General features: G+C 46.2%; 2 protein-coding genes across 4 annotated transcripts in view; both read right to left on the minus strand.

Moving 5' to 3' along the window:
* LOC132393411 (sialic acid-binding Ig-like lectin 7) overlaps nucleotides 1-8,318 on the minus strand; it is a 33,515-nt gene extending 25,197 nt beyond the window's left edge. For all 3 annotated transcript variants that reach the window (XM_059968609.1, XM_059968598.1, XM_059968617.1), the window contains exon 1: nucleotides 8,205-8,318. The gene's annotated coding sequence lies outside the window, so the exon portion shown is untranslated. The remainder of the gene's footprint in view (nucleotides 1-8,204) is intronic.
* Nucleotides 1-20,518, minus strand: part of LOC132399117 (sialic acid-binding Ig-like lectin 10) — a 740,957-nt gene that overhangs the window by 166,349 nt on the left and 554,090 nt on the right. The window lies entirely within an intron of this gene.

Here is a 20,518-nt window from a genome sequence, read left to right on the forward strand (position 1 = left end):
GTGTGGCATTCCCTCAGTACTGTCCCTCTGACAGTGTGGCACTCCCTCAGTACTTTCCCTCTGACAGTGTGGCACTCCCTCAGTACTGTCCCTCTGACAGTGTGGCACTCCCTCAGTACTGTTCCTCTCACAGTGTGACATTCCCTCAGTACTGTCCCTCTGACAGTGTGACACTCCCTCAGTACTGTCCCTCTGACAATGTGACACTCCCTCAGTACAGTCCCTCTGACAGTGTGACACTCCCTCAGTACAATCCCTTTGACAGTGTGGCACTCCCTTAGTACTGTCCCTCTGACAGTGTGACACTCCCTCATTACTGTCCCTCTGACATTGTGACACTCACTCAGTACTATCCCTCTGACAGTGTGGCACTCCCTCTGTACTGTCCCTCTGGCAGTGTGACAATCACTCAGTACTGTCCCTCTGACAGTGTGACATTTCCTCATTTCCATCACTCGAATAATGTTCCCTGTTCCCAGTCAGTGGTCTTTCAAAGTACAAAGGTCATTACATGGAGAGAGTGCAGGGTAGATTTAGGAGGGTGTTGATCAGACTCGAGGGACTGAGATCTGCAGGGACGTTGTGTATTTTGCGTTTTATTCATTGGAGCCAAGACTAATATGGGGTGTTTTCTCGAGGTACATTAATTCATGAGGGGTAGAGAAAGGATGAATAAACCCAGTCTTTTACCAGGTCCACTGAATTAAGAAACAGAAGCTGCCATCCAACTAGACGGGCTAGCTTTATTTCGTTCGGACAGAGATGCAGCTCTCTCCGGTTGGACTCGCGGTGACGGTGTCTGTATTTATATCGACACGGAATGGTGTAAGAACTCTGTGCTGGTTTCCAGACACTGCTCATCGTTAGTGGAGTTTGTGGCAGTTCTATGCAGACCATTTAATTTGCCACGGGAATTCAGACCTGTCCTTATATTTAGTGTCTACATTCCCTCCAGCGTTAATGCTAAGGAGGCGTTCTGTGAACTGTACAGGGCTATTAGCGAACTGCAGAACGCACACCCTGATGGTCTGTTTATTGTCGCCGGTGATTTTAACCACGCGAATCTTAAGTCAGTGCTCCTTAAAGTCCATCAGTATGTGGACTTTGCAACGAGGAGTTTGAACGCATTGGACCTGGTTTACACAAACATCCCCGACACATACCGGGCAGAGCACCGCCCCCACCTCGGATACTCAGATCACATCTCTGTTATGCTAATCCCAGTGTACAGACCACTCGCCAGGCGCTCCAGACCAGTTCAGAAGCAGGTGAAAACCTGGCTAGCAAGAGCCATGTCTGCTCTTCAAAACTGCTTTGAAAACACCGTCTGGCACATGTTCAGGGAGGCTGCAACCGATGGCGACTCTACTAATTTAGAGGAGTACACAGCATCAGACACCAGATACAAGTGCATTGATGATGTTACGCTGTCCAAGACCATCAATATACGTGCCAACCAGAAGCCATGGATGACCGCGGAGGTGCGTGCGCTGCTGAGGTCCCGCGACTCCGCCTTCAGAGCAGGCAACAAGACAGCTTTAACAACAGCAAGGGCCAAACTGTCCCGAGCCATCAGAGGGGCAAATCGTGCACATGCGCAGATAATCTGCAGTTACTTCCAGGACAGCGGCGAAACGCGGCGCATGTGGAAGGGCATCCAGGACATCTCCAATTACAAGACAACATCTCCTGACTGTGCAGGTGATGCCTCCCTCCCAAATACGCTGAATAACTTCTACGCCCGGTTTGAGATGGAAAATGACGTGGCGGCGAGGAAGTCCACCCCTCCTGCGAATGAACAGGTGCTGTGTCTCTCCGTGGCCGACGTGAGAAGAACCCTGCGCAGGGTTAACCCACAGAAGGCTGCTGGACCAGACAACATCCCTGGTAGAGTGCTCAGAGGATGTACAGACCAGCTAGCAGATGTTCTCACTGACATCTTCAACATCTCCCTGAGCAGCGCCACCATTCCAACGTGCTTCAAGGCCGCCAGCATCGTCCCCGTGCCGAAGAAGTCTTCAGTGTCCTGCTTAAATGACTACCGTCCTGTTGCACTTACATCCATCATCATGAAGTGTTTTGAGAGGCTCGTCATGAGGCATATCAAGACCTTGCTGCCCCCCTCACTGGACCCCCTGAAGTTTGATGAACCCCCTAACCGCTCAACAGATGACGCCATTGCCACCACCCGCCACCTGGCCCTAACACACCTGGACAAAAAAAGATACATACGTTCGATGTTGTTCACAGACTTTAGTTCAGCATTCAACACAATCGTCCCTGAGAAACTGATTGGAAAGCTGAGCCTATTGGGTCTGAACACCTCCCTCTGCAAATGGATCCTAGACTTCCTGACTGGGAGACCTCAGTCACTCCGGATTGGGTGCAGCATCTCCAACACCATCACACTGAGCACGGGGGCTCCCCAGGATTGCGTGCTCAGTCCACTGCTGTTCACTCTGCTGACCCACGACTGTGCTGCAACACACAGCTCGAACCACATCATCAAGTTCACCGATGACACGACTGTGGTGGGTCTCATCAGCAAGAACGACGAGTCAGCTTACAGAGAGGAGGTGCAGCGGCTAACGGACTGGTGCAGAGCCAACAACCTGTCTCCTAATGTGAACAAAACAAAAGAGATGGTTATTGACTTCAGGAGGGCATGGAGCGACCTCTCCCCGCTGAACATCGACGGCTCCTCGGTAGAGATCGTAAAGAGCACCAAATTTCTTGGTGTTCACCTGACGGAGAATCTCACCTGGTCCCTCAACACCAGCTCTATAGCAAAGAAAGCCCAGCAGCGTTGTTACATACTCGTGACACATGACAGTGGTGCCCTTGTCATGTGACTGGGGTTGAAGCTGTACTGGACTTGAGGTGATGGTCTTGTGATGGTGGAATGACGTCATTTTCCCGCCAGTAGAGATCATGTGATGGGTTTTTTTTACAGGTTATAAAAGGTAGACCCCACCCTGTGAGGAGGGGCAGTTCGGGGCTGGATTTGCCAAGTTGACTTCATGCCACTGCGTGTTTGAAGTGATGACGCAGTTTAGTTGAAGGATGAAGTTTTTATTTAATGCCTAAAGTTTAAAAGGTCATTGCCAGCAGGTTCTTTATGATTCTGTTAGTTTGAGAATTAAAGGAGAGTGAAGATTCAAGGTTGGAAGTTAAAGATCGAGGAGAATCGCTTTCTACGGTGAAACGGGGGCGACCTTTGTTTGATCCTTATTTGGAAGGATTTCATTGACTATCTTCGTGATAATCCCTGGGTTTACCAGAAAGGATTGAAGGTAGTGAGGAAGGAAAGGTCAGTGCCTTTAAGCCGTTCTGTTTCGTAAATTCTTCGTGGGAATTTCGACGTCGGGGATCGAAGCAAGCGACGTGAAAGAGAACTTAAATCGTCCTGTAAAGTCTCTCCTTTTAAATGGACTGTGAGCATATCGAACTTTTGGCAATATCACTTTAAGAACTGTTTTGGAATATCACTTTACGAACTGTTTGAACAGCCGCTCAGCATCTGTTTCCGGTTATGGTAGTGTTTGTTTACCTTTGGGGGGTTTGTTTTCTGTGTTTAATAAACGTGTTGTTTGTTATAAGAAACCCTTGTCGAACTCATATATTTATTGTTGCCTGAATACGTAACAGCGTCTCTACTTTTTGTGAAGGCTGTGGAAAGTCCATCTCCCACCACCCATCCTCATCACATTCTACAGGGGTTGTATTGAGAGCATCCTGAGCAACTGTATAACTGCCTGGCTCGGAAATTGCACCATCTCAATAGACAATAGACAATAGACAAAAGGTGCAGTAGTAGACCATTCGGCCCCTCGAGTCTGCACCGCCATTCTGAGATCATTCACTATCAATACCCTGCCTTGTCCCCATATCCCTTGATTCCCCTATCCATCAGATATCTATCTAGCTCCTTCTTGAAAGCATCCAGAGAATTGGCCTCCACCATCTTCCGAGGTAGTGCATTCCACACCTGCACAACTCTCTGGGAGAAGAAGCTCTTCCTCAACTCTGTTTTAAATAACTGACCTCTTATTCTCAATCCATGCCCTCTGGTACTGGACTCTCCCAACATCTGGAACATATTTCCTGCCTCAATCCTATGAAATCCTTTAATTATCTTAAACGTTTCAATCAGATCCCCTCTCAATCTCCTCAATTCCAGCGTGTACAAGCCCAATCTCTCCAATCTCTCTGCGTAAGACAGCCCTGCCATCCCAGGAATCAACCTAGTGAATCTACGCTGCACTTCCTCAACTGCCAGAATGTCCTTCCTTAAACCTGGAGACCAAAACTGGACACAATATTCCAGGTGTGGTCTCACCAGGGCCCTGTACAAATGCAAAAGGACCTCCTTGCTCTTGTATTCAATTCCCCTTGTAACAAAGGCCAACATTCCATTTGCCCTCTTCACTGCCTGTTGCACTTGCTCATTCACCGTCATTGACTGGTGAACTAGGACTCCTAGGTCTCTTTGCATTTCTCCCTTACCTAACTCTACACCGTTCAGACAATACTCTGCCCTCTTGTTCCTGCTTCCAAAGTGGATAACTTCACATTTATTCACATTGAATGACATCTGCCAAGTATCTGCCCACTCACCCAGCCTATCCAAGTCTCCCTGTATTCTCCTAACGTCCTCTTCGCATGTCACACTGCCACCCAGTTTAGTATCGTCAGCAAACTTGCTGATATAGTTTTCAATGCCCTCATCTAAATCAGTGACATAAATCGTAAAGAGCTGTGGTCCCAATACAGAGCCCTGTGGTACCCCACTAGTCACCTCCAGCCAGTCCGAGAAACACCCATTCACTGCTACCCTTTGCTTTCTATCTGCCAACCAGTTTTCTAACCATGTTGAAACCCTGCCCCCAATGCCATGAGCTCTGATTTTACTCACCAATCTACTATGTGGCACCTTATCGAATGCCTTCTGAAAATCTAGGTATACAACATCCACTGGCTTACCCTCGTCTAACATCCTTGTTACACCCTCAAAAAACTCCAACAGATTAGTCAAGCATGATTTGCCCTTGGTAAATCCATGCTGGCTTGGCCTAATCCTATTTCTGCCATCTAGATGTTCCACTATTTCGTCCTTAATAATGGACTCAAGCATCTTCCCCATGACTGACGTTAGGCTAACAGGGCGATAGTTCTCCGTTTTCTCCTTCCCTCCCTTCTTGAAAAGTGGGATAACATTAGCCACTCTCCAACCTTCAGGAACTGATCCTGAATCTAAGGAACATTGGAAAATGATTACCAATGCATCCGCAATTTCCTGAGCCACCTCTTTTAGAACCCTCGGATGCAGACCATCTGGACCTGGGGATTTATTAGCCTTCAGTCCTACCAGTCTACTCATCACAGTTTCTTTCCTAATGTCAATCTGTCTCAATTCCTCTGATATCTTATGACCCTGGCCCATCCATACATCTGGGAGATTGCTTGTGTCCTCCCTGGTGAAGACAGATCTAAAGTACGCATTAAATTCAGATCGCAAGACACTGCAGCGGATAGTGATGTCAGCTGAGAAGATCTCTTCCCGCCATCACGGACATTTACACTACACGCTGCATCCGCAAGGGAAACAGCATTATGAAGGGCCCCATGCCCCCCAATACAATCTTTTCTCCCTCCTGCCATCTGGGAAAATGCTCCGAAGCAGTTGGGCTCTTACGACCAGACTATGTAACAGTTTCTTCCCCAAGCAGTCAGACTCCTCAATACCCGAAGCCTGGACTGGCACCTTGCTCTACTGTCCTGTTTATTATTTATTGTAATGCCTGTACTGTTTCTGTGCACTTTATGCAGTCCAGTGTAGGTCTGTAGTCTAGTGTAGCTTTCTCTGTGTTTTTTTTTATTACGTAGTTCAGTCTAGTTTTTGTACTGTGTCATGTAACACCATTGTCCTGAAAAACGTTGTCTCATTTTTACTATGCACTGTACCAGTAGTTATGGTCGAAATGACAATAAAAGTTGACTTGACTTGACTTGAAGAAGGCCCCTGTTTCAGCTAAAGTGGGAGAGATTACATAGAACCTGAAGAGCCAAGTTTTTTGCTCAGTGGGTGCCCTGTACCTGGAACAGGCTGACATAGAAAGTTCATGAGGCAGTACAATTGCATTTAAAATGCAGTCAGACAGATAACGCACATTGATCAGAAAGTTTTAAAAGTTATGGGGAAATGCTGGCTTAGTTGGCATGCATTGGATGGGCTGAAGGGCCTGTTCCTGTGCTGTTTGACTCAACTATCGCTCGACAGTGTGACACTCTTTGAGCACTGACACTGGTGGTTTGTCTGATGTGTGACACAGTCCACTGAGGTATGGTGGCATAGTGGTTAGCACAACATTTTACAGTACCAGTGACCAGGGTTCCATTCCCACTGCTCTCTGTGAGAAGTTTGTACATTCTGTGTGGCTTCCTCCTACATCCAAAGACACACTGATTGGTCATTCTAAACAGAAGGGAAGAAGAAAGGACATCAGAGGCAGGTGATGGGCACGAGAAGAGCTGAGAGAGAACCCAGAATTGGGAATAGATAGAGAGAGAAGGGGGATGGAGAGAAATTACTGGACTTTAGAGAAATCGATATTCTTGCCATCAGGTGGGAGGTTACCCAGATGGATATGAGGTGTGGCTCTGTCAACCTGAGTTTGGCCTCATTGTGACAGTAGAGGTGGCCATGGACAGACATGTCAGAATGGGAATGGGTATTGAACTGAGTCTCCAATGGAAGATCTGCCTTTTGCAGTGGATGGAGCGAATATGTTCAACAGATCAGTCCCTCAATCTGTGTCAGGTCTTACTGATGTAGAGCCATCCAGACTGAGAGCATCGAATACAGTCGATGACTCTGACAGACCTGCAGGTGAAGTATTGTCACACATGGAAGGATTGTTTGGAGCATTGAATGATGGTGAGGAAGGAGTTCAAGGGGCAGGTGGGAGTAGGGCACGTGTAGTATCTACCCTTCCTCCCTCCTCCTTATTCCGGCTCCTGCCCCCTTATTTACCAATCCTGATGAAGTGTCTCAGCCCAAACACTCTCTTTTTTCCTCTCTATAGATGCTGACTAACCTGCTGTGTTCCTCTAGTATTATGTGTGTACTGGTAATTTTTATTACCACCCCCCACCCCCTCCAATCTCAGTCCGGATTCAGGGTCTCAACCCAAAACATCTACGATTCCTTTCCTACCACAGACCTGCTGACCCACTGAGTTCCTCCTGTGGGTTGTTTGTTGCTCCAGATGGGTGGAGGTCAGTAAATATGCAAACGGCATGTAAAATGATGAAATTGTTGTTAGCACGGCAGCGTGTTAAACGTTGCCTCAGGGCAAAGTGCAGGTGAAAAGTACGGTGATGCAATGGCAGATGGAATTTAACCCAAACAAGTGTGAGGTGATGCATTTTGGAAAGTCAATGGCAACACTGAATGGTCAGGTCGCAAGGAAAGGTGACAAGCAGAAAACTTACAAGAATACTGGAGAACTCAGAAGATCACATAAATTATCTGACTCATTGAGTTCCTTCCGCATTTTCTATGTGTCGCTCAAACTTTCCCGCATCTGCAGAATGGCTTGTGTTTATAAGCAGAGACTCTGAGACCATTGTTGTCTGACAGTAGTAACACAGGTGGATGGGACGGTGAAAGAGCAGACAGTATACTTCCCTTCATGGGTCAGTGTGCACAGTATCAGAGTTGGGATGATATATTGCAATGTTACAAGCCACTGGTCAGACTGCACTCAGGAACTGCGTGCAGTTACAGTTATCACACCGTACATAAGAAAAACAGATGTCTACAGTAGTAGCTGTACATAAATCAAACTAATACTTTTCATCCACAAACAAGCTGATCTTAGTGTTGGAGCGGAACCACAGCCTGTTCTCTCCCTCCCTCTCTTCCTCCCACCCACCCACTCTCTAGAGTGAAGGAAAACAGTTAGTGATCTGATTAGAATGGAATGCTAGCAGAGGGACAGAGAGTGTTGATCACTGGAATGCATTTTTGATACAGCAGGAGTGTGGAGGGCTGGGAATTGAGTTTTGAATTGAGAACCACAACCAAGTCCACCAATAAACAGGACGTAGAACCCCAAAAATTGCATCAATGATCAGACTCTGTACAATGTCTCACATCACCAGTTCTTGCCAGAGTTGGCTACAAGCATGGAATTACATACCCAGGATCAGTCCACTGCTCGTCTCCAGAGTTAATCAGACAGACACTTCAGGAGTCACTGCCCCCTCCTGCAGCAGCTGCACTGTGTGGATAAAATTGTTGAAGTGAATACTTAAATCAAGAAAGGGAAACAAAATGAGGAAGTACTCACAAATGATTAACCCATTCAATCCAACAGTGACATTATTTTTGCTTAGCCTAGGGCAGGGGTCGGCAACCCCCGGCTCCGGAGCCGCATGCAGCTCTTTCATCTCTGTGCTGCGGCTCCTTGTGGTTTGTTAGTTTTTGAAATGTAATTCGAAATTTGAAGATTATGGTGATCTTGTACAATCTAAATAAAACGTTGAGGCGACCCCATTTCCTGGCACATTGGAACCCGTTGACAATTAGCCACCGTTCCGGCTAAGGGAGATAGCCTATGAGGGTTTGTGAGTACGTGTCTTTTGGAGCATCCACGCCCACGGGGGGGGGGGGGGGTTGAGGGAGGCTTTAAAGCAAGGCTGTTTAGTTCGAATAAAGTTATCTTTGACTGCAGAGTTGTTATTTTAGCGCTGCGTGTAGCACACTGCTACAACGTACAACGTGTTTTTTTTATCGCTATTAATATACATCACCACTGCCAATGCCTGACACCCGCCAGTGCGTGCTTTCTTTAATTCTTCGATCCAAGGTAGGCTAATTATGGAGTAACCTTCAACCCAACGTCTTTTATTCGGAGTTCAAAATGTTTTTGTTGCATGCAGAAATGTAATTTCGTTTTCTCTGCAGGAGTTCATCAATTTCATAAATGCAACACATTATAGTTTGTTTATGCATAGCATAAAGGCAAAAAAAAACGTTGTATGCAGTGTTATTTCATTTTAAATGTCAAACGGGTTTTGTGGCTCCCACTGTTTTCTTTTCTGTGGGAAATGGGTCCATATGGCTCTTTCAGTGGTAAACGTTGCCGACCCCTGGCCTAGGGACTGCTGCGCTGTGGGATAGGACTCTCAGGCAGAGCCCTCCCTCTCTCTGTAACCCCACTCTGGACCACACACCCCTCCCTGTCTCTGTAACCCGACCTGCTCTGGACCTGTTGTCTCATCCAAATTTCAGTCTCTTGATTGATAAATAGGGATGATGAGGGGAATCTAGCTGGTAGTTTCGAAAAGGCAAGTGATGTGAGACCACGTCAGGATTGAAGGTGCAGCCCAGATAGGTTAATTGGCCATTTTAAACAATTCCGACTGTACAGTTATTCAGTACAGTCTGAGAGGAACTGACGGGAATTTAGGAGTGGGTGTTGGGATTACCCCATAAACTGTCAGATGTAGACTCGATGGGCCAAATGTCTCTAATGTCCCAAGGAGATACGGAATTGTAAACAGGCTGGACTGAGAGTTTGTTGAGCAACAGGAAAGAATTAAATCTTTCAGAATGCATGGAAGTACAGAGTGGATCAGATCACTGAACTGTTCCCACAACCTATAGACTCACTTTCAAGGACTTTTCATCTCATGTTCTCGATATTTTTTTTCTCTTTTGTAATTGCACAGTTTGTTCTCTTTGCACACTAGTTGTGTCGTGGTTTCTCGTGCCCCACAAATGACTAGGAAACGCAGATGATTCTTCAAGAAGGGTTAAACTTTAATTTGCAAATCAAAGCTGAGACAGTCATTGAGCTAGTCGCTGATTGCCCACCGATCCTTGGACATAGCATGTTTTACAGCAATCTCCTGGTTTAGTTGCATTAGCATATGCAATCGGTCTATAGCTGCGTACCACACGTACATCCGCCACTATTGTTCCTACCCATTGACTTAATCATGTTCTAATCTACATCTCTTAGCTACCTCTCATTAACCCACCATTGTCTTCTACATTCTTCGGATTTTGTGACTTAATCATGTTCAAATCTACATCTTTTAGCTACCTTTCATTAACACACCATTGTCTTCTACATTCTTAAAATTTAATTCTCCTACTAAATTGGGTACATGCATAGCAAATAGCAAACTCAGATTACATAATTGACATCTCTTTGCTTCCTCTTATTAACACAACATTGTCTTCTACATTCTTAGGATTGCATTCTCTAGCAAATAGCAAGTTACAACTTTTATACTCCCAATAGTTGATTGTCCGTACTTTTGGGTGCGGTCTTTCGTTGATTCTATTGTGCTTCTTGGATTAATTGTGAAATTCAATCTCTGGGTTGTATATGGTGATACATATATACTTTGATAATAAATTTATTTTAGCTTTGCACTTTTCAAGTGCATTCCATTTATTAATAAATGTTAATGACTGGAACGGGCACTGGTCAGAGTTTACAAGCTGACAGATGAAGCGGACTTGGAGAAGGGGTGGATCGAGAGGTGGATGATGGGAGAATTCAAGGAGATAAATATAGGATGGGGAGGTAGCAGAGAAGGGTCAAACGTATGTTTTCACTGAGAAAGAAGAAGTGTTAAATGCAGGGAGGAAGAAAGAAAAGAGGATGCAATTCTGCAAGCAGTGCTTTAAAGGGGAAAGACATGGGGAAAGTGTGCGCAGTTCATCACAGGTGCCAAGGCAGGGTGAAGAAGTGGTCAGATAAATATTTTCAATACAGGCAGAAACAAGAGATCACTCTAACCAGAGGGTGGTGAATCTGTGTGATTCATTGCCCCAGGCGGCTGTGGGGTGCAAGTCATAGGATAAATTTAAAGCAGAGGTTAATGAGTTCTTGATTAGTCAGGGTGTCAATTGTAATGGGAAGAAGACAGGAGAATGGAGTTGAGAGAGATAATAAATCAGTCACGATGGAATGGCCGAGCAGACTCAATGGGCTGAATGGTCTATTCCTGCTTCTCTGTCTTATGGACTTATGGTCACAATGAAACATTCTGAAAGTGTAATATAGGAGTTCCAAACCTTTTTTATGCCGTGGACCCCTACCATTAACCAAGTGTCCACAGACCCCAGGCTGGGAATCCCTGGTCTGGTGTTTGGTCTGGTTGTCAGACTTTGGGAAAAAGTCGGTGTGCGTGGTAGAGATAAAGTGAACTTCCTTCTCTATTCAAATCATGGAAAGCACCTTCACCGGAAGCATCACAGCTTGATAACTGCTCTGTCCGTAACCACAAGAAACTTCACATGACAGAAACAAGCCTCCCCTCCATGGCCTCTGCCTACACTTTCTGCTGCCTGAGTAAAGCAGCCAGCATTGTCAAAAACCCCACACACCCCGGACATTCTCACCTCTCCCCTCTCCTATCAAGTCAAGTTTATTGTCATTTAATTATATACATATATACCATCAAAAGATACAACGTTTCTCTGGACCAAGGTGTAAAGCACAGTAGTACACATAACATATATGTAGACTTAGGTAAAAGATAAAATTTATAGATGAATTGAGCATGAATGAACAAAGTAAATCTTAAAAATTAAATATTTTAAAGCGCAGACAGATTTGCCGGTGACACTTTGAATGCGATACGACAGGGAGTTCAGAAGCCTCTCTGTACTCCAACTCATCATCGCTGTCAATGAGGACAACCAATGTTGTGTCATCTGCAAACTAGTTGACACGGTTTGAGTCACGTGTCAGGAGTTTGAATTCCAGTGGACTGGGCACACAGCCCTGGAGAGTACCCGTGCTCAGAGTAAATGGGACTAGAGTCATTACGGCCTACACGGAGTGACTGTGGCTTTTCTGTTATGAAGTCCAGGATCCAGATATAGAGGAAGGTGTTAAGACCCCATGAAAATAGTTTCCCCACTATTTCCTGGGGTTTGATGGTGTTAAATGCCGAACTGAATTTTATAATAGCAACCTGACATATGAGACCCCATCTTCCAACTGGGGCAGCACAGAGTGGAGGGCAGAGGTCACTGATCATCAATGGATCAATTCAAGCGATATGCAAACAGGGAAGGGTCAAATGTGGCTGGGATTAAGGCTTTAATGCGTTCCATAACAAGCTACTCAAAACGTTTCATAATGGTTGATGTTAAAGGTACAGACAATAATCATTTAGACAGGTTACCTGAAGGTTGCTGTTTTGAAAACCGAAGGGACAATGAGCATTTCAGGAAGAATGTTGAATATATCATCAGCACCTCAGTTATCTGGGCTGCATAGTCTTGGAACCCGACCTGGTCTATTTTCAGGCCCCGGGTCAACCATTGCTTCATCCATGCTACAGTCATTCCTGTAAAACCAGGGGCTCATAGCTTGTGAAGCAGCCTCATGTGTGGTACCTTGTTAAAGGCCTTCTGAAAATCCAAGTTCACATCAACCAATTCTCCTTCGTCCATCCTGCTTGCTTATTCTGCATTCTGTTATTGCTTTACCTTGTTCTACCTCAGTGCATCGTGTAATGATTTGTTCTGTAGAAACAGTATGTAATACAAGTTTTTACCTATGGTTTGGTATGAGACAATAATAAACTGATTGCCAATTCAGTGCCAATTTTGTTTTTAAATAGAAATCGATAAAGACAGTGCAGGTCCATGGGTTCAAATCTGGAAATGGAGCAGGGTTGACTCGGAGGGCATTAGTCAGGATCTAGCTGGAGTCGACTATGAAGTGGAAGGCTTTCAGAAGGGCCATAATAAGAGTCAGGGACATCATGTTCCTCTTAGGGTGAAGAGTAAACGTCGTTCAAAACTTAATCTGAATTAGGTTTATTATCACTGACATATATTATCAGGTGTTGTTTTGTGGCAACAGTAGTGTAAAACAGAAGAAATATAATAAAAATTAACAAATTATGGTGTTTCCGGACTATTCAGAAACCTGACAACAGAGGCTCTGACTAAAACGTTGAATGTGGATCTATTCAGTCTCCTGTACCTCCTGCTCTAAGGCAGCAATGAGAAGAGCACATGTCCTGAATGGTGAGGTTCCTTCATGATGGATGCTGCCCTCTTGAGGCATCACCTGTTGAAGATGCCCTCGATAGTGGGGATGCTTGAGCTGTGATGGAGCTAGCTGAGTCTAGAACCCTCTGCAGCTTTTTACAACTTTGTGCATTCCAGACAGTGATGCAACCAGTCAGAATGTTCTCCACGGTACATCTGTAGAAACTTGCTCGAGTGGTTGGTGACACTCCAACTCTCCTCAAACTCCTAATGAAGTATTTCTGTTCATCAACATCTCAGAGCTCTGTGTGAGGGAGCTGAGAAGAAAGTGAAAACTCCAGTTATCCTCTGCCTTCACAACTCTTCCCATGGATTGTCGTGAGGCAAAAATCATCCCACTCTCTAGGGAGGGAGAGATAAAACAGGGAACTATAGAGCTCTCCGCTCAATGTGATGGACAATTCTGTGACCTTTGCCTGGTCACAAATATTCCATCATTTCCTGCCTCCTCGTGATTTGAAAATGTTGTCATTGAAGCAAACTGCCATTATGTAGTTCTCCGTGGATTGGCATGGCTTTCTGAAATGGCTGTCTTTTTAACACGAAATATCAGACCCAAGGAAGATCTAACCAACACAAACAACATGCTGCAGGCACTCAGCAGGTCAGGCAGTATATATGGAAATGAATAAACATCTCAAGCATTTTCATCTGGACTAAAAAGGAAGGAGTCAGAAGCTGGGGGAGGGCTGTGTCAGGTGATAGGCAAGTCCAAGTGAGGGTAGACAGGTGAATGGGGAAGAGTGGATGAAGTAAGAAGCTGGGACGTGATAGGTGGAAGAGGTGATGGCGTGAAGAAGCAATCTAATAGGCAAGGAGAGTGGGCCACAGAAGAAAGGCAAGGTTGTGAGGAGCGAGAGCGAGGTGTGGGTGTGGGAGGGAAAGAGAAGGGCTGAGACGGCCAGCAAAATGTGTGATGAGGAATATAACTAAAAAGGGGAGGCTCTCAACAATCTCTACCGAGAAGCCGTCGATCTTCAGCGGGGAGTGGTCGCTCCATGCCCTCCTGAGGTCCACAACCATCTCTTTTGTTTTGTTCACATTCAGAGACAGGTTGTTGGCTCTGCACCAGTCCGTTAGCCACTGCACCTCCTCTCTGTAAGCTGACTCGTCGTTCTTGCTGATGAGACACACCACGGTCGTGTCATCGGTGAACTTGATGATGTGGTTCGAGCTGTGTGTTGCAGCACAGTCGTGGGTCAGCAGAGTGAACAGCAGTGGACTGAGCACACAGCCCTGCAGGGGAGCCCCCATGCTCAGTGTGATGGTGTTGGAGATGCTGCTCCCAATCTGGACTGATTGAGGTCTCCCAGTCAGGAAGTCTAGAATCCATTTGCAGAGGGAGGTGTTCAGGCCCAGTAGGCTCAGCTGTCCAGTCAGTTTCTGAAGGATGATTGTGTTGAATGCTGAACTGAAGTCTATGAACAGCATCCGAACGTATGTGTCAAAAGCTGTCGTTATAGCCCTATTTACCTGTGAGGCCTCTTCCAAGGAAATATGGACCTGTATTCCAAGATCCCTCTGTTCTACTGTGCTCGGTGGCGCACTACCATGTCCGTCTCAACTTGGTGTCCTTCTAAAGTGTAACTGCTCACACTTGTCACACATCTGAAATTTTTCAGCTGGTACAGATCATGCTGCAAGCGTTGATAATCTTCCTCACTGTCCACTATGCTCCCAGTCTTAGTGTCATCCACAAATTTGTTAATACAGTTTACCACATTATCATCCTGATCGTTGATATAGATGGCAAACAATAATGGATACAGCACTGAACCCTGCATTACACCATTTGTTACAGGGCTCCAGTTACACAGGCAATATCTAATCCAAATTAATACCTCATCTTGAATGCCAAGAAATTCAACCTTCTTGACGAATATCCTATGCAGTAATCTTGTTAAAGTTCATGTCGTCAACAACCACGTTGCCTAAAACGGCACTCCAAGTAACCTTCTCAGAAAACTCTATCAGATTGGTTGGACATGAATTAGTATAACATAGCCATGCTGACTATCCCTAACCAGTCCCTGTCAATCCAAATACTTGTATATCCTGTCCCTTAGTATACCTTCCAATGATCTACCGACTACTGATATCAGGCACACGTGCCTAAAATATCCTGACTTATTCTTAGAGCTTTTCTTAAACAACAGAACATTAGCTATCCTTCAATTCTCTGACACTTTACCCATGGCTAAGGATTTTTTAAATATCTCTTCTAGGCTCCCTACAATTTCTGCACTGGCATCACATAATATCTGACGGAAGACCTAGTCACGTTGTGGATATTTATCTTTTTTTTCAATCTTTTTGTTGATTTTTAAAAAATGCATATACAATCAGGAGGAGAATTCTCTGGTATAAATGTCAATAACATTACATACAGAAGGTAAAATAAACAGTATCAGAATCACACATAGTGTTGATCTACAAATTATAAATTTGATAAAGAATGTATAATTCTCTTATCAATTTATGAAGAAAGGAAGGACTATTAGAAATTCTTATATAAAAGAGGAAAACAAAACACTATTCTAAACAGGAAAAAAAAGGACTGGTCAGTCCATCCTGACAGAAAAAACCCAGCGAAGAGAGACTATCTGATCAAATCCAAGGTTCTGAAAAAATAGCTGGAAAAGAATCAGTACAAAAATCAGATCATATGAAAATATTGAATAAAAGGTCACCAGATTTCTTCAAATTTAAAGGATGTATCCAATGTCCAACTTCTTATTTGGTCCAGACTTAAACAGGACGTGACAGAGGAAAGCCGATAAAAGGCGGTAGGAGGGTTAGGGTATTTCCATTTAAGTAGAATGGCTTTCCTGGCCTATAAGGTTGAAAAGGCTATCATCCACTGAACGGAAGCAGGAGAATATCCTGTTTCTGATGGAATAATCCTAAAAATAGCTGTAAATAAGTTTGGTTGTAAATCCAGATCCAGCACTTTTGATAAGGTTTTAAAAACATTTTTCCAAAATTCTCCAACTTTATGCAAGACCAAAAAATATGAGTTAATATGGCCACCTGAGCAATACATCTATCACAAATAGGATTAATATTGGGAAAAAATATGGGCTTATTTATCCTTTTACATATGTGCCTGATACACTACCCTGAACTATATCAAGGAATGATTGGCACAAATAGATGAAGTATTTACCAAATGAAAAATTGTACTCCATTGATTATCTGAAAGTAACTCTTGAAATTCCAATTCTCAGGCAGCTTTAATTTTATCGTTACATTTCATTTGTAAAATCAATAACCATTTATAAATTATAGCTATTAATCCTTTTTGGAGTGATTTAACATGGAAGAGGGTATCTATTGTATTAGATAGATAAGCAGGGGGATAATTTGGAAGCAAAGTACGTTAAAAATTCCTAATTTGTAAATATTTAAAGAAGTATACATTGGATAAATCAAATTTATCTGCTAGCTGAGTAAAAGACATCATACAATTCCCTATAAACAAATCAAAAAAAAATATTCCTTTGGTTTTCCAAATGTGAAAAGCTTGATCTAAAATTGATAGTTTTAAAACATAGTTACGATATATTTTACGGGAAAGGACAAAATTATCTAATTCAAAAAATCAGTGAAACTGAAACCAAATTCTTAATGTATGTTGAATAAGAGGATTAAGGTCTTGTCTACCAAACTTAGAGAGTAGAAAAGGAAGACGAGCTCCCAGTAAGAGCCCAAAGAATAACCCTTCACTGCGTTTTTCTCCAATTCCACCCATAAAGGACAGTCATATATGACTGTATAATGAATCCAAGAGGTAATATATCAAATATTAATTGCTCAGTAGTACAGTCTAAGATTTGGCAAAGCCATACCACCATCCTTTTAAAATTTCTGCAATAAAGGTTTTGTAGTCGCGCTGATATACAACGAGTGAAAGCAACACACTGAGTCGAGCAGGGTCAGATTGAACTGTGCACTGTTTCAATCAGCGCGCGCTTAAGTACCCGCTCCCAGCATCCCCCACTCTCTGCGGGGCAGAAGTGACGTCAGCTTCTGGGCCGAGGTCTGCCCACTCTCAGAGCCTTCTCGGATGCCACTGGCTGCGGACTCGCCTGCAACTGTTGGAGCCGGTTCGCTTGCCACGTGGTCGAGCCGCCGCATGACCTCCCCGCGAAACCCCAGAACTGGTGCTAGGAGGTGCAGAGTCCACAGCCTGCACACTGTCCGTTCTTTTAGATGGCCGGCCTCGTCGTCGTGGAGGGTGGCACCGCAACCGGGCGTTCAAGGTCTAGATGCGCCGGTTTGAGACGGTCGATGGTAAAAGTCTCTTCACGGCCGCCGATGTCGAGAAGGCAGGTCGTCCCGTTATGGCACACCTTGTAGGGTCCTTCGTATGGTCGCTGCAGGGGTGGTCTGTGCGCGCCTCGGCGAACGAAAACATACTTGCTCTGTTGTAGGTCATTGGGCACAAAAGAGGGTGCTGCTCCGTGATGGGACGTCGGGACTGGGGCAAGTGTTCCAAACCGCTCCCGAAGTTTAGTTAGGACCGCCCTAGGTGTGTCCTCCTGGCCACGGGGCGCTGGCACAAACTCACCGGGAACTGTGAGTGGGTCACCGTAAACATGTTGGGCCGATGATGCGGCCAGGTCCTCCTTGGGTGCCGTGCGGATGCCAAGCAGCACCCAGGGGAGTTCGTCAACCCAGTCTGGCCCTCGGAGGCGTGCCATCATGGCTGACTTCAAGTGCCTGTGGAAACGTTCCACCAGGCCGTTGGACTGCGGGTGGTAAGCAGTCGTTCGGTGGAGCTGGGTTCCCAGGAGTTGTACCAGTGCAGACCACAAAGCCGATGTGAACTGCACATCCCTGTCTGAAGTGACGTGGGCTGGGAGTCCGAACCGTGCCACCCAGGTCATAATCAGAGCTCTGGCACATGTCTCCTTAGCCATGTCAGTGAGTGGGATAACTTCCAGCCACCTCGTGAACTTGTCCACCATGGTGAACACGTATCTTGCTCCTCTTGAAACAGGCAGTGGGCCAACGATGTCCATGTGGACATGTTCAAACATCCTATGTGTCGGCTGGAAGTGTTGCAGTGGGGCCCTCACGTGCCTCTGGAATTTGGAGGTTTGGCAGTGCGTGGATATCTTGGCCCAGTGCCCGACCTGCTTGCGTAGGCCGTGCCACTCATACCTGTCTGCGATCAGCCGGATGGTCGCCGGGATGGAAGGGTGGGCTAAACCACGCAAGGCGTAGAAAACACTGCTCCTCCAAGCAGTCGGGACAATGGGCCGAGGTTTCCCGGTGGTCACATCTGAAAGGAGCTCATTACCTTCGGCCACATGGGTATGTCTTCGAGGTGGAGTCCGGAGACTGCGGTTCGGTGCGCCGGCATCTCGCTCTCCAGTAGTTGCACCTTAGCTAACGTCACATAATCCACCCCCGGAGACAGAGAGTGCACTGACTGGACGGAGGTGCGTGACAGTGCGTCAGCTACCACGTTTCTCTTCCCAGAGATGTGTTTGATCGTTGTGGTAAACTCCGAGATGTACGACAGGTGGTACGACAGATGGGTCCGACACTGGCAAATGCGAAAGTGAGGGGCTTGTGGTCTGTGAAGACCGTGAACTCCCTCCCTTTCAGGAAATATTTGAAGTGCTGGATAGCAAGGTACAGGGCAGCAGCTCCCTGTCGAACGCGCTGTATTTCTGGGGTTCGTAGGTGCCGGCTGAAGAAAGCGAGCGGCTTCCACTGGCCTTCGATGAGCTTCTCGAGCTCGCCGCCAACTGCCACGTCAGAGGCATCCACAGTGACGTCGACCCGGGGGTGGCATTTGCTAGCATGTTCTTGGCGTGTTCAAAAGCCGCCGTCGTTTCCTCTGTCCAGGTGACCTCTTTGACCTTGCCAGACAGCAAGCTGAAAAGGGGCCGCATGATCCAGGCTGCTGAGGGCAGGAAACGGTGGTAAAAGTTAACCATCCCAACAAATTCCTGCAGGCCTTTAACAATGCTGGGACTGGCGAATCAGCGGATGGCTTCAACTTGCCGGCAGGGGCACAGCTCTATGGCGGTTGATCTGGTGTCCCATGAAATCGATGGCGAGTAGGCCAAACTGGCACTTGGCGGGGTTGATAGCCAGTCTGTAGTCACTTAGGCGGCGGCAGAGCAGGCATAAATGTGCTAAATGCTCATGGTGGGAACGGCTGGCGATAAGTACGCCATCCAAGTAGATGAACAGAAAGTCCAGATCTCACCCTACTGCGTCCATCAGGCGCTGGAACATCTGTGCCGCGTTTTTGAGCCCGAGCGGCATCCTGAAGAATTTGAACAGGCCAAAGGGGGTAATGAGAGCCATCTTGGGTACATCATCCGGGTGGACTGGAATCCGATGATACCCTCGGACCAGGTCAATCTTCGAAAAGATGCATCCCTGTGCAGGTTGGCTGTAAAGTCCTGGATGTATGGTACTAGATAGCGATCGGACATGGTGGCGTCATTCAGCCTCCTATGGTCGCCATACGTTCTCCATCTTCCCGTGGACTTGGGCACCATATGGAGTAGGGAGGCCCACAGGCTGTCGGAATGCGGCACAATCCCCATCTCCTCCATCTTCTTGATTCCTTCTTTCATGAGGCGGAACTTGTCGGGCGGTAGCCTGTGAAGCCAGGCATAAAGGGGAGGTCCCTGTGTGGGGATGTGGTGCATCACGCCGTGCTTGGGGTCTATTGAGGAAAACTGCAGCGTGATGATAGATGGAAACTCTGATAACACTCTGGCGAACTCGTTGTCAGAATACATGACAGAGTCCAGGTGTGGGGCCGTTAACCTTGCCTCACCCAGGAAGAAAGTCTGGAACGTCTTCCCATCGACCAGTCATCGTCCCTTCAAATCCACGAGCAGGCAGTGTGCGCAGAGGAAGCGCACACCCAGCAATGGCTGTGATACTGCGGCCAGCGTAAATGTCTATGTAAAGCAGCTGGAATGGAACTGCAAGAAGATGGTTCTTGTGCCATAGGTGCGGATGGTGCTGTTGTTGGCTGCTGTCAGTTCCGGTCCTGTTTTTCTAGTTCCAGTATTGTGGCTGGAGGGGCGCGCAGGACACTGATTTCCACCCCCGTGCCCACCAGGAATCTACGCCCGGAGTGCTGGACTTTCAGCCGTGCCGCAGCACTAATTCCGATGGTGGTTTCGCCTTATTGTTTGGCACGCCAAAGCATATCCGCTTGGGTGGCCACCCTGCAGTGGTCCTTGAAGTCTTCATCTGCTAGCAGGAGGAGGATGTCTTCCAGCATTTGCTGCAAAAAAATCTGTTCAAAAAGCATGCCAGTGCTAGCATGTCACTCATCAGGGCTGATGGCACGCGGTCACTCAGGCCATCCATATGCAGTAATGGCATGGCCCGTTTGTGGCGGGAAAGGCCAAGTGTGCAGATTAACAGTACCTTGAATGCCTC

The sequence above is a fragment of the Hypanus sabinus genome, chromosome 1, assembly GCF_030144855.1.
Source record: "Hypanus sabinus isolate sHypSab1 chromosome 1, sHypSab1.hap1, whole genome shotgun sequence".
NCBI classification, from domain to species: domain Eukaryota; kingdom Metazoa; phylum Chordata; class Chondrichthyes; order Myliobatiformes; family Dasyatidae; genus Hypanus; species Hypanus sabinus.